The 10,969-nt window shown below is 45.0% G+C and overlaps 1 protein-coding gene across 1 annotated transcript in view; it reads right to left on the reverse strand.

The window, feature by feature from the left end:
• Positions 1–7,770, reverse strand: part of FOXJ2 (forkhead box J2) — a 30,460-nt gene extending 22,690 nt beyond the window's left edge. Inside the window, exon 1 of the mRNA XM_024214168.3 lies at positions 6,387–7,770. The gene's annotated coding sequence lies outside the window, so the exon portion shown is untranslated. The remainder of the gene's footprint in view (positions 1–6,386) is intronic.
• Positions 7,771–10,969: the final 3,199 nt, after the last annotated feature.

Below are 10,969 nucleotides of genomic sequence, written 5' to 3' on the forward strand. Positions count from 1 at the left end.
GGTTTAAAACAAACAAAAGGAAGTATTTCTTCACACAATGCACAGTCAATCTGTGGAAGTCCTTGCCAAAGGATGTTGTGAAGGCCAAGCCTATAACAGTGTTCAAAAAAGAACTAGATAAGTTTGTGGAGGATAGGTCCGTAATGGGCAGGGATGCAAAACCATGATCTGAAGTGTCCCTAGCCTCTGTTTGCCAGAAGCTGCGAATGGGCAACAAGAGATGGATCACTCGATGACTGCCTGTTTTCTTCATTTCCTCTAAAGTACCTGGCATTGGCCACTGTCGGAAGACAAGATACTGGGCTAGATGAACCATTGATCTGACCCAATATGGCCGTTCTTATGTTGGTATTGACGCAATAGAAGACAAGGGCAGATAAGAAGGGAGACACAGAATTGTGAAGGGCATTAAGTGAGGACAAGAAGCTTGACGTGATGGGGTGGACAATGGAGAACCAACAGATGGATCTGAAGAGGGGGATGACATGGCAAGAGCAACAAGCCAGGAAGATGATTTTAACAGCTGTGTTATGCAGGGGCTGATGTTGTTTCAAGGAGGGCAGTGAGGAAGTGGCTGCAGCAGTCAAGATGGGAGATGATGAGGGCCTGGACAGGAATTTTAGCTGTGTGGATAGAGAGAAAGGGTTGATCTTAGATTATGGAGGAAGAAACAGCAGGATATGGACACAACCTCCATTTGTGGGGCAAGAGTGGGAGTGGTCAGAAAGGATATAGATTGTGAGTCTGGGTGATAGAAGTGTGGTGGTGTTGTAAAAAAGGGACAGAGAAGTGGGGGGCAGGAGACAATGGGCATGGTTTCAGAAGGAAGTTCAAAGTTCCGTATTGGCCATGTTGAGTTGGTACTGAGTCATCCAAGGGAAGATGTCCAAGAGATAAGCTAAGATGTACGACTGTATGGAGGAAGACTGGTCAGGAGAGGAGAGGTAGATTTGCAAGTCATTGGCATAAAGATGGTAGTGAAGCCAACTGAATAGATGAGATCACCAAAAGAGTGTGTACAGAAGAGTGAGGAGGAGTGAGCCAAAGATGGAGCCCTGTGGTATCCTTATGGAAAAGGGAAGAGGTCAGCCTAGTGAAAAAGACACTGAACGAATGACCAGAGCAATTAGGAGGGGAACTAGGAGATGACACACACACAAATGTCAAGAGAGGACAAGATGAGGATGGAATAGAGACCCTTAACCCTTGGCCAAGAACAGGTGACTGGAGATGTTAAGGAGAGAGGTTTCAGGAGACCCAGAATGTCTTTGCTTAAGTCAATTTAAAACATATTTAAACAACTTAGAACTAGTTTAGTTTTAGTTTACTTTAGTTTAAAACAACTTAAAACTACACTGACAAGCTATGGGGCCTTTCAGCTTACAGATGACCTGCAAAGGAAAAAAATTGAGTCTGTGCTCTCTATTTGCTCCTTCATGATGCATAAGCAAGGTCTGAAAGGCTTTTTGTTTAATTTCAGAAGGTTTTTCCTAATATTCATTACCTTAGATAGATCTGGAATAATAATACCCCCTAGCTCTTAGATAGCACTTTTCATCCTTAAATTTCAAAGTGTTTTATAAAGGATCAGTTTCATTCCTCACATTTTACTGGTGGGGAAACCGAGGCACAGAAAGGCAAAGTGATTTGCCCAAGGTCTCCCAGCAGACCAGTGGCAGAGCTTAGAAGAGACTCCAGATCTCCTGAGTCCCAATCAGGTGCTCTATACACTAGGCTTATCTTTTCTGGGGAGTGTTTTGGAGGTCAAGAGACCTCCCTGCCCCCATAAGCATATGATCTAACAAAGGTAAAGGCAAGACAGGGTCACAACACCAGTGTGGAAGACCACTGATGAGGGGCCCAGTGCACTGCAGCTAGGAAAGATTCCTGGAAGAAATGGGTTTTAAGGAGGAGATGGAGGATGCTTGGCATATGAGGACAGGGAGAGTGTCCTAGGCATACAGGGCAGCAAGATAGAAGACCCAAAGAAGAGTGGAAAAAAGAGATGCAAAGATCAGTAAAGAGAGAACTGGGAGGAGTGCAGGAGAGTAGGAGGAAATCAGAGCAGAGACGTAGGTGGGGTGAAAATGCGCAGGGCCTTAAAGGTGCAGAAGCTGAACTTAAATTTGATGCAATAACAGATAGGAAGCCACTGAAGGGATTTGAGGAGAGTGCTGACATGGAGTGAGAATCAGCAGAGGAAAACATAACTAGTTGCAGCAATGGGATTCTGAGTCTTTCACCTCTAGGGCACCAATCCCAATCAGGCCCCATGTTGTGATGGGGAAATGGATAATGAGCCTTTCACATTTCAATAAAGCCCCAAGAATTCCTTAACCAGATGGCCCTGAACTCTGCTACAAGGTCTCTAGATTGAGCCCTTCTGGATATTCTGCAGCAGCTTCATTTACATTTTAAAATGGAGGTTTTAAAATGAGTTAAATATGAAAATGAATAGTGCATTCAGTACAGTCTCCCCTGTGTTATTCATTTGTACATTAAATGCAATTTATTTTAAACTGTCTCCACATTTTCACTTTTTTAATATGCCACAGATTTTTGTACTTACAGTGCATAACTTGTATCATAGACATTTTCATAGCGCAAGCTGAAGATTTTGAGAGCAGGATAGGGAACAGTTGGGGCTATTGGTACGTAGGGAGGTGTGGGAGGCAGTTTGGGAATGGAAAGAGCACATTAGCTGGATGTTTCTCTTAAATAATCAGCAGTGAAATAGTTAGTGATTATTGACATTTAAATGGTTATCTTTAGATTTCCAGGTTAACATCCAATAGAAATGAATGGGGCAGTTCACACTTCTTAGAGCCTGAATGAGTAGCTTCTGCAGACTCAAATACCTGATTCATGTTTTCAAGGTTATCTTCAAAACCATCAGGCCTAGAAATATAATTTATTTTAAAATGAAAGCTGAGATTCTGAAGCACTATTCTGCAGCTGTAGAACTCACAGGGCTCTGCCTGTAAGATAATGGTTACAATCTGGCCTTAGGTTAGGGGGACTAGTTGATTGCTGGGGAGAATTGGGGAAATGAATTACTTGTCTTAGTGCAGTTCTTCATGGGCAGATGCCCACATCACAGATGGCATTAACAGGTCTCCCTGCTGACATTCTCAGCAGAGGCCAAAGGTCTGAACAGATCATGGAGACTGAACTCCCCGCTACAGGAGGCTACACAAGGCCAGGGCTGAGGTCCATTGGTGCGGGTAGTGTATGGAAGATGCCTGCATTGCTGTGGCCCCTGGGGTTACAAAGAGAACCAAGGAACAGCCTCTAGCATTCAAGGTCAGTAACATTTCTTAAAGCAAAAAAATTGAATTTACAAGTGTCCCACCTCCCTGAATTCAATAATTTTCACAAGAATCAGGGGTCGCAATCAGATTCCAAATTGGGTACTAACATTCAGCCTCCTTAAATTGCCCCTGCTATTTCAGTTCAATATGGTATTGCCTGACCCCTTATCCTGATCCCAGGTACTGTCCATAAAACCATGGATTTTAAAACAAAATCCAAGGAACCAACAAGACGTGATGAGACTAATGTTATATGCTATCATTCATTTAGGTAACCCTTGTCCTGCCCCTTTAATCTCTCTCATCTAATGTGAAATCTTATTTAGGGCCTGAACCTGAAAGGTACTGTGTACCCTCAACTCTCATTGACTTTCTTGGAAATTGAGGACACTCAGCACCTCAAAGGATCATATTGCTTATACTGTAAAGATGAAATTTTCAAGCCTGAGTGCCTGAAGTTAGGCTTCTAAATCTATATTCAGGCAATTAAATAAGTAGCCTCATTTTCAAACTGCTGAGCACCTAGCAGCTCTCACTGAAGTCAACTGTGGGCTGATGGACACTTATGACAATCAGGTCACTTATTTAGGTGGATTTAGAAGCCTGACTGGCACCTAGGTTTGAACGTCTTCGTTACACTCCTAAGGACATAAACCTGTTATTTGTCTGTAAAGCACCTTGCACATTTATGGAGATAAATAATGTTCTTCCCTTCCCCTCCCACCTTACACCTTTATGTAACATCCTTGGTGCAGGATGGCTGCAGCATTCCACCCCAGAGGCAGCAGCATTTCAGCCTTGGGTTAACAATCACAGAATTGTAGAATCATATAACTGGAAGGGACCACGATAGGTTATCTAGTCCAGTGTCCTTCACTCATAGGCAGGAGTAAGTATTAAGACCATCCCTGACCCAATCCAGGTAAATAAGTATCAACAAAAACCAGCAAACCATACACCCCTCAAGTTACTCCCTCCCCTGGATTTACCAGCATGTCCTGGCTTTTGCATATCTGTCTTTCAGACTGCAAGCTTTTCAGGGCAGAGATTGTCCTAATTTGTGTGTCTAGAACAGCACTGAGTACTCTGTCAGCAATTAACGAATAAATAACAAACAATTATGCACAGGCCCCACACAGCATTCCGCCTTGCAAAACTGTCATATTGACCAGTTCAGCCACAAAATCTAAAAACTCATCCTTTATCACAATGACAGAGAAGAATGAAAATACAAATCTTTTATACACCCTTCAAAATATTACTTGCTGTGGACAAGCAGAATTTTGCAAGGCTGGCATACACATTCAGTAAACTGCTGTGGCATCCGACTGAACCAAAGGCACTAGAAAAATGTCAAGTCATTATTGTAAGAGCTGGGGCAGAGGAAGGTAAATTAACCCCAAGAGCAGGAAGAGTCAGTAAATCCCTTTGAGTGTACGAAGGCCAAAATGTCTGTTATTGCCTTCCTTGCACTAGACAATGTATTTACTCAAAGCAGATGGATTTCAAAACTAGAGAGCAACAAGTGGGAGGGCATCTTATAGCACCCCCAGAACACAAACATTGGGAGGAATAGCTCAGTGGTTTGAGCATTGGCCTGCTAAACCCAGGGTTGTGAGTTCAATCCTTGAGGGGGCCATTTGGGGATTTAGTTGGGGATTGATCCTGCTTTGAGCAGGGAGTTGGACTAGATGATCTCTTGAGGTCCCTTCCAACCCTAATAATCTATGATTTCAGTCTCCCTCTGTAAAATCCACTGTGCCACCCTAAGAATCACAGAGAGGTCAAAATGCAATGGCAAAGGTGGGGAGTCATCTGGGGGTGACCTCACACTCTTTTGTCTGAGTTTACTGTCCAGTTACACCAAGGAATCCCTCTTGATCCTCATTCTTGGATTTCCCTGTTACTATGTATTTTCCTACTGGAGTCTGAGTTGGTATCTGTCACAGCAAGGGATCCTTTGGCCTTGGATTTCCTTGCGACTGTCTCAGGAGAATGAACTTATGCCAGTATCTTGAACAGGGAAAGGGATACCTCAGACTGGGATTTTTATGGGATTGTCTTTGGGGTGCTGCATCTGCTAAAGGAATCTGAATTTGTCTCTTCTGAGGTGATGTCTCTTTTGGACTTGATTTCCCAGTGAATGACCCAGGGTAACTGTGTTTTCTGGGGAAGGAGAGGGAGCACTGTGGTAGTGTCAGAGGGCTCCCTTGGTGTGGGATTTAACTATCCCATTTTCACAAGGCAGCAGGGCCTGTACCCCATGACACAAGCATCAGCATTCACATTCCCAGACCCTAAATAGAGCAGGATCCACATGTGAAGGGTAGTAGCAATGGAATGGATCCTCTTAGTTTTGAAAGTGGGTTCCACCAGTACTACCACTGAGATTTTCATTCCTAGACCCTGGGTACAATGGGATTCACACCAAAGGGCTCATTCCCAGAGCCCCTGCGTACAGTGGGATCTACATCCGAGAGTACTAATACTGATATTCACACAACTCCCAGTCCCAAGCACAGTGGGTTTCTGCAACCCCTAGGTTACTAGCAGCAAGATTCACACACATAGCCTCATGAGCATTACATGATACACACCCCTAGAGCACCAGTGCTAGGATTCACCCTCCCCCCCCCCACAGTCTTTTCAATCAACATGATCCTACGTATTGCCCCCTGGATGAGAGAAATGTATTTCATGTCAGTGATGATGAAGGCTGAGTCCACAATAAAGTCAATACACTAATGACTGATGGTGGATGGGGAATGCCAGAGGGACTTGGATACAATACCCTGAGGCTAGGATCTCCAAAAAGCAATGCACTGGAAAGAAAATCAGGCTGGTTCTTTATAATGAATAAAAGGAGACAATTAATTCCAGAAATAAAAATGGAGAAAGGCACACCGAGAAAGAAGGGTGGGGAGTATTCAGAAATGGGAAGACAGAGAGAAGATGGAGAGAGCTACAGAGAGGTATAGACAGAAGAGAAAACTGATGGGAAGTGAGAAGGATAGAGAGGAATAGACAGAAGGAGAACTGAGGGGAAAAGAGGGGTGATGTAATGTGGTCACTCACTCTGTCTGGAAGATTTTCTGTAGGGAGGGGGGCGTTATCTCCAGCACTGGTTTTTGGGGTGCTGCCCTTCACACTCCTCCCCTGGACTCAATCCTCAGAGCATTGCTGCCAGGTATTCCAAGATCTTCTTCAGATTTTGAGAGGGAGGGGATTGTGGATGAAGTCGGGACCCTGAGAGGTAGAATGATCTGCTTGGGGTTGTCTGCCCCGTAAATTGCTGGTGGTATCCTAGGATAGGGATCTCCTCCTTTCTCTCTTCTTTAATAGCTAACTATTTAAGGGGTGTCACTCTGGGGAGATACTGTTTTCTTCTCCCCACTGGCTCTCTGGTTATATAGGAGATCAATTCCCCCTTCCCTCCCTAACTGGGGGTCCCTTTTCTCTTCCCTATAGGTTCACGTCCCCTTTTGGGGCAGGCAAATCTCCCGCTTCTCTGGGGGAGTTCCTCTTGCTAACTGTGAATATTTCAGGGAAGTCTCTTTTCTCTTCCCTGGTGGCTGGCTGGCAGGTGTTTCTCCCCCACCTTACATGGGATACTGGGACAGTCTCTTTATAGGAGTGTGAAGATATTTCCTCTTTCGGGGGGAGTGCCCCTTGCCAGGTTGGTATCTAGAACTGTGTTCTAGGCACTGCCAGTCGGTGAGAGGTGTCTCTTCCCCAGGCCTTACTTTCTTGTTGGGTACTGAATGGGTGTTAATTAATTACTGGGTAACTATTTGGTGTTTTGCTTCTTTCTGGCTAAGTATTTGAGGGGTTGCTCTGTCCCCGATGGACATAAGGGGTCTCTCTCCTGGAGGTTCCCCACTGACTGTCTGGCTGGGCTTGGGAAAAATGGGGGAGGGGGTGTCTCCTCGTCTATTTTAGATCTGGAGGGATGGGGGAGGGTGTCTCTCTGCGCCCTCTGACGAAGTACTGGGGAGCTAAAGGTGGCTCCACCCCGGATGGGTAGGGGGCTGCACAGGGTCTCGCCCCGGTCAGTGGGCTGAGTCCGCCGCTTGGCAGATATTTGGGGCTGGTAATCGGGGTCTCTCCCCCGTGGCTACGGATCAGGGAGCTGCCTATGAGGCTCTCGCCCCACGGCTGGGATTTGGGGTCTCTCCCGCGGCGGGGGACGGGGCTGTCACCCCGGGCTAGCTGGGGGCTCTCCCTGGCTTCCCCCTCCCCAGGCCCCGGCTCCTCTCGCCCGGGCCCGGCTGCCACTGGAGGCCGCGGCGGCTCTTGGGCCTGAGCGGGGCTGGGCGGCCGCCTCCGCCACCTCCCGCCGGGCCTCGGGCTCGTTCCTGGGGGGCTCCCCGGGCTCCTTGCGGGGGGCCCCGTCCGGGCGGCGCTGAGTCTTCCCGGGCCCCGCCGCTCCCACGGCTGCTGCGGCTGCTGCTCCGGCTGCTCCGGGCTGCGGCTCCAATGCAGGCCCCGGCTCCTCCCCGGCCTCCGCTCCGCCTCCCCCTGCTCCCCCCGGCTGCGGCCGCCCCCGCCTCCCCGGGTTAAGGAGGCTCCTAGAGAGGGGGCTACCCAGCCTACCCCGGGAATAACCCCCCCCCGCAACACGCCTAGAGAATAACCCCCCCTAAACCCACCCCAAGGAATAACTTCCTAAACCCACCTGGAAAATCCTCCCCCCCCCAATCCGTTTGGGGAATAACGCCCCGATCCATAATCCCAACCCATGTAATATTCCCCCTACACGATCATCTTCTCAATAACACTAACACACACACAGACATCAGTATCCCTATGACAAATCAGGCAATAATCAGGCTTGGAAAGATTAGATTTTTATCAGTAAATGTTGGTAAATGTCAATTTCACGGTACACACACACAAACCAGTGAAAAAAATATTTCCATCGATAATCAAAATGTACAGCTAGGCAAAGTAAAACAAATGCTAGTTGCGAATTTATTAGAGTTTGATTTAATGATATTTGTATATGTTGACATGTGATGTTGACAATTAGTTGTTAATGGTTATAAAGCTTTAACTTCTTGAATCTCAGCATCTACTGTCGTTAAATACTACTATTACCCCCCCTAATTTCCCACAGCTGTAGATTTTTAAATACAAATCTAAAAAATGCTTTAAAGTGAATATTGATATTATCCATCAATATATAACAACTTTCCTGCAATCCCACATGTAATAATGTCCCTCCAACCCAGATGATAATTTTATCTCAGTGAGATAATTCAGATATGCGTGATAACCTCACCCAACCCATGTAATGTCCCAGTTCATAATGATCTCTTACCATCCCTGAGCCTATGTGACTGTAGATCCTTTGGTGATATCCCCCCAATCTGAGATAATCTTTTAACCCTGCCATGTGATTATCTCCTCAAAACCATTCATCAAACCTAAGAATCCCCACAATCTATTTGATAACCTACTCCCAACCTTCCACCTAGTGTCCCAGTTTGACAATCTCCCATGTCCTCATGGGGTCCTCAACTCATATGATAATCTCCCCCCAACCCAGGTGATAAATTTCCTAACCCTCTAAATCTTGTGGTAATCCCCTCCATCAAATCCCAGCCAGTGTAATAATCTTCCTTCCTTCCCAGACCCTATTGTGCAAGGTACTGAACAAACACAGAACAAAGTGATGGTCGCTACCCCCAAAGAGTTTACAATCTAAGTGTAAAACAAGAGACAACAGATGGAGTCAGAAAAAGAATATAGTCCTTGTGTAATTTTTATTAAATTCAATTTATGATGCCCCTATATTTTCAAGTTTTCACAGATTTTTATGTAGAAAACACTTGACTGAATGGTGAATATATCCGGGAAAACTGGAGATTTTGACAGCTGGATGGTCAGCACTTGTGGTTTCTGGTATCCAGAGAGGTGAGAAAGGTGGCTTTGTTTTTGGCAGTCAGGACCCCACAGCTTTTGATAGTGGGATGGTGGTTAATTTCTACATCCTGGCTAATAAAGGCCTGTTTTCTCATTCACAATTAACAGTAGTGGTAAACAGATACCTTTGTAATCTAACGTGACCTGAAGATACTCTAATATTTTTATTTCCCCCTAACAATAGTTTTTCAAAACCATGTTTCTTTGGGTTTTACTTTACTATTCCTGAAAAAATGTACAAATGAAAATTTCCTAAATACCATGTTCCCCAGTTTCATTCTTCCTTGTTAAAATCTCATACTACCATGTGGAAATACATACTGTATATCCCTATGTAATATATTAGCTAGTGCCATCTATTCTTCGTGTGATAATCTTGATCAAGATTTTCAGAAATAGGAGCCTAAAATTGGGCACTTTAAATCCGTGTTTAGGTACTTGCCTGATTTGCAAAAATGCTGAGCACCCAATAGGTGACACTGAGGTCAATGCCTAAACATGCATTTACAAACCTAATTTTAGACCCCTATTTCTTCAAGTGCCATCTCTTACCTGTATAGTTTCTTGTGTCTCAACACATAAAGTTTCATGTGACAAACTCCGCTAAATTCTTTTCCTTTGGTGCAATACATCCTCCCATGTGGTAATCTTATGCCCTGCACTGTGATAGCCACGTATCCTGAGTATTAATTTCACAAACACAATATGATAATTGTATACCTTTCTGGCATGATATATCCTACATGTTAATTTCATAATTTTGTATTTTATAATCTAATATACCCCTTTAAAATAACGAAAATAATCTTATACTCCCTTAGAATAATTCATGACCCCTGTGATTATCTCCTATTTCCCTGTGGGATAATTTAATCTTCCAATGATAATCCCTACCTGAAATAATCTATGTCCTTCACTGAATATAATAAAAGATAACCATTTAATAACATAAATGATCATGAAAGAATATCTCCTCCAAACGATAGATCTTTTCTGCAGCTCCCCTCACACACACCCCAGCTCCACTCCAAATGCCTTGTTCCATATAATAATTGTCCACCTCACCACAATGTGATAAATTTACATTTTCCTGCTGTATATAACACACAGCTCTCATATGTGGTCCCATGCCATATACCTATGTGATGCTCATATCTCCAGGATATAAAATACCTACCCTCTTAACCATCCACAGTTGCATAGACATATTTTCACCCATGGGGTGACAAATAAATAAATATATCCTATCTCCTAGAACTGGAAGGAACCTTGAAAGGTCATTGAGTCCAGCCCACTACCTTTACTAGCAGGACCAAGTACTGATTTTTGCCACAGATCCCTGAGTGGTCCCTTCAAAGATTGAACTCATAACCCTGGGTTTAGCAGGCTAATGCTCAAACCACTGAGCTCTCCCTCTCCCCTAGGGAGGATAAGGGGGCTGCAGGGCGGGCCAAGGGACATTGGCCAGGCACTGTGGGGTGCCCAGGACTGGAATAGCAGGGGAGCTGCAGGGCAGGACAGAGGGGCATTGGCAGAGCTGTGTGGGGAGCCCAGGACTGGAATAGCAGGGCTAAGGTTCCTGGGGCTGGTTTTGTTTAACATCTTCATTATTGATCTGGATGATGGGATGGATTGCATCCTCAGCAAATTCGCGGATGACACTAAACTGACAGGAGAGGTAGATACGCTGGAAGGCAGGGATAGGGTCCAGAGTGACCTAAACAAATTGGAGG

This window comes from Terrapene carolina, unplaced genomic scaffold (genome assembly GCF_002925995.2).
Source record: "Terrapene carolina triunguis isolate 2854851 unplaced genomic scaffold, T_m_triunguis-2.0 Scaffold112, whole genome shotgun sequence".
Lineage (NCBI taxonomy): Eukaryota > Metazoa > Chordata > Testudines > Emydidae > Terrapene > Terrapene triunguis.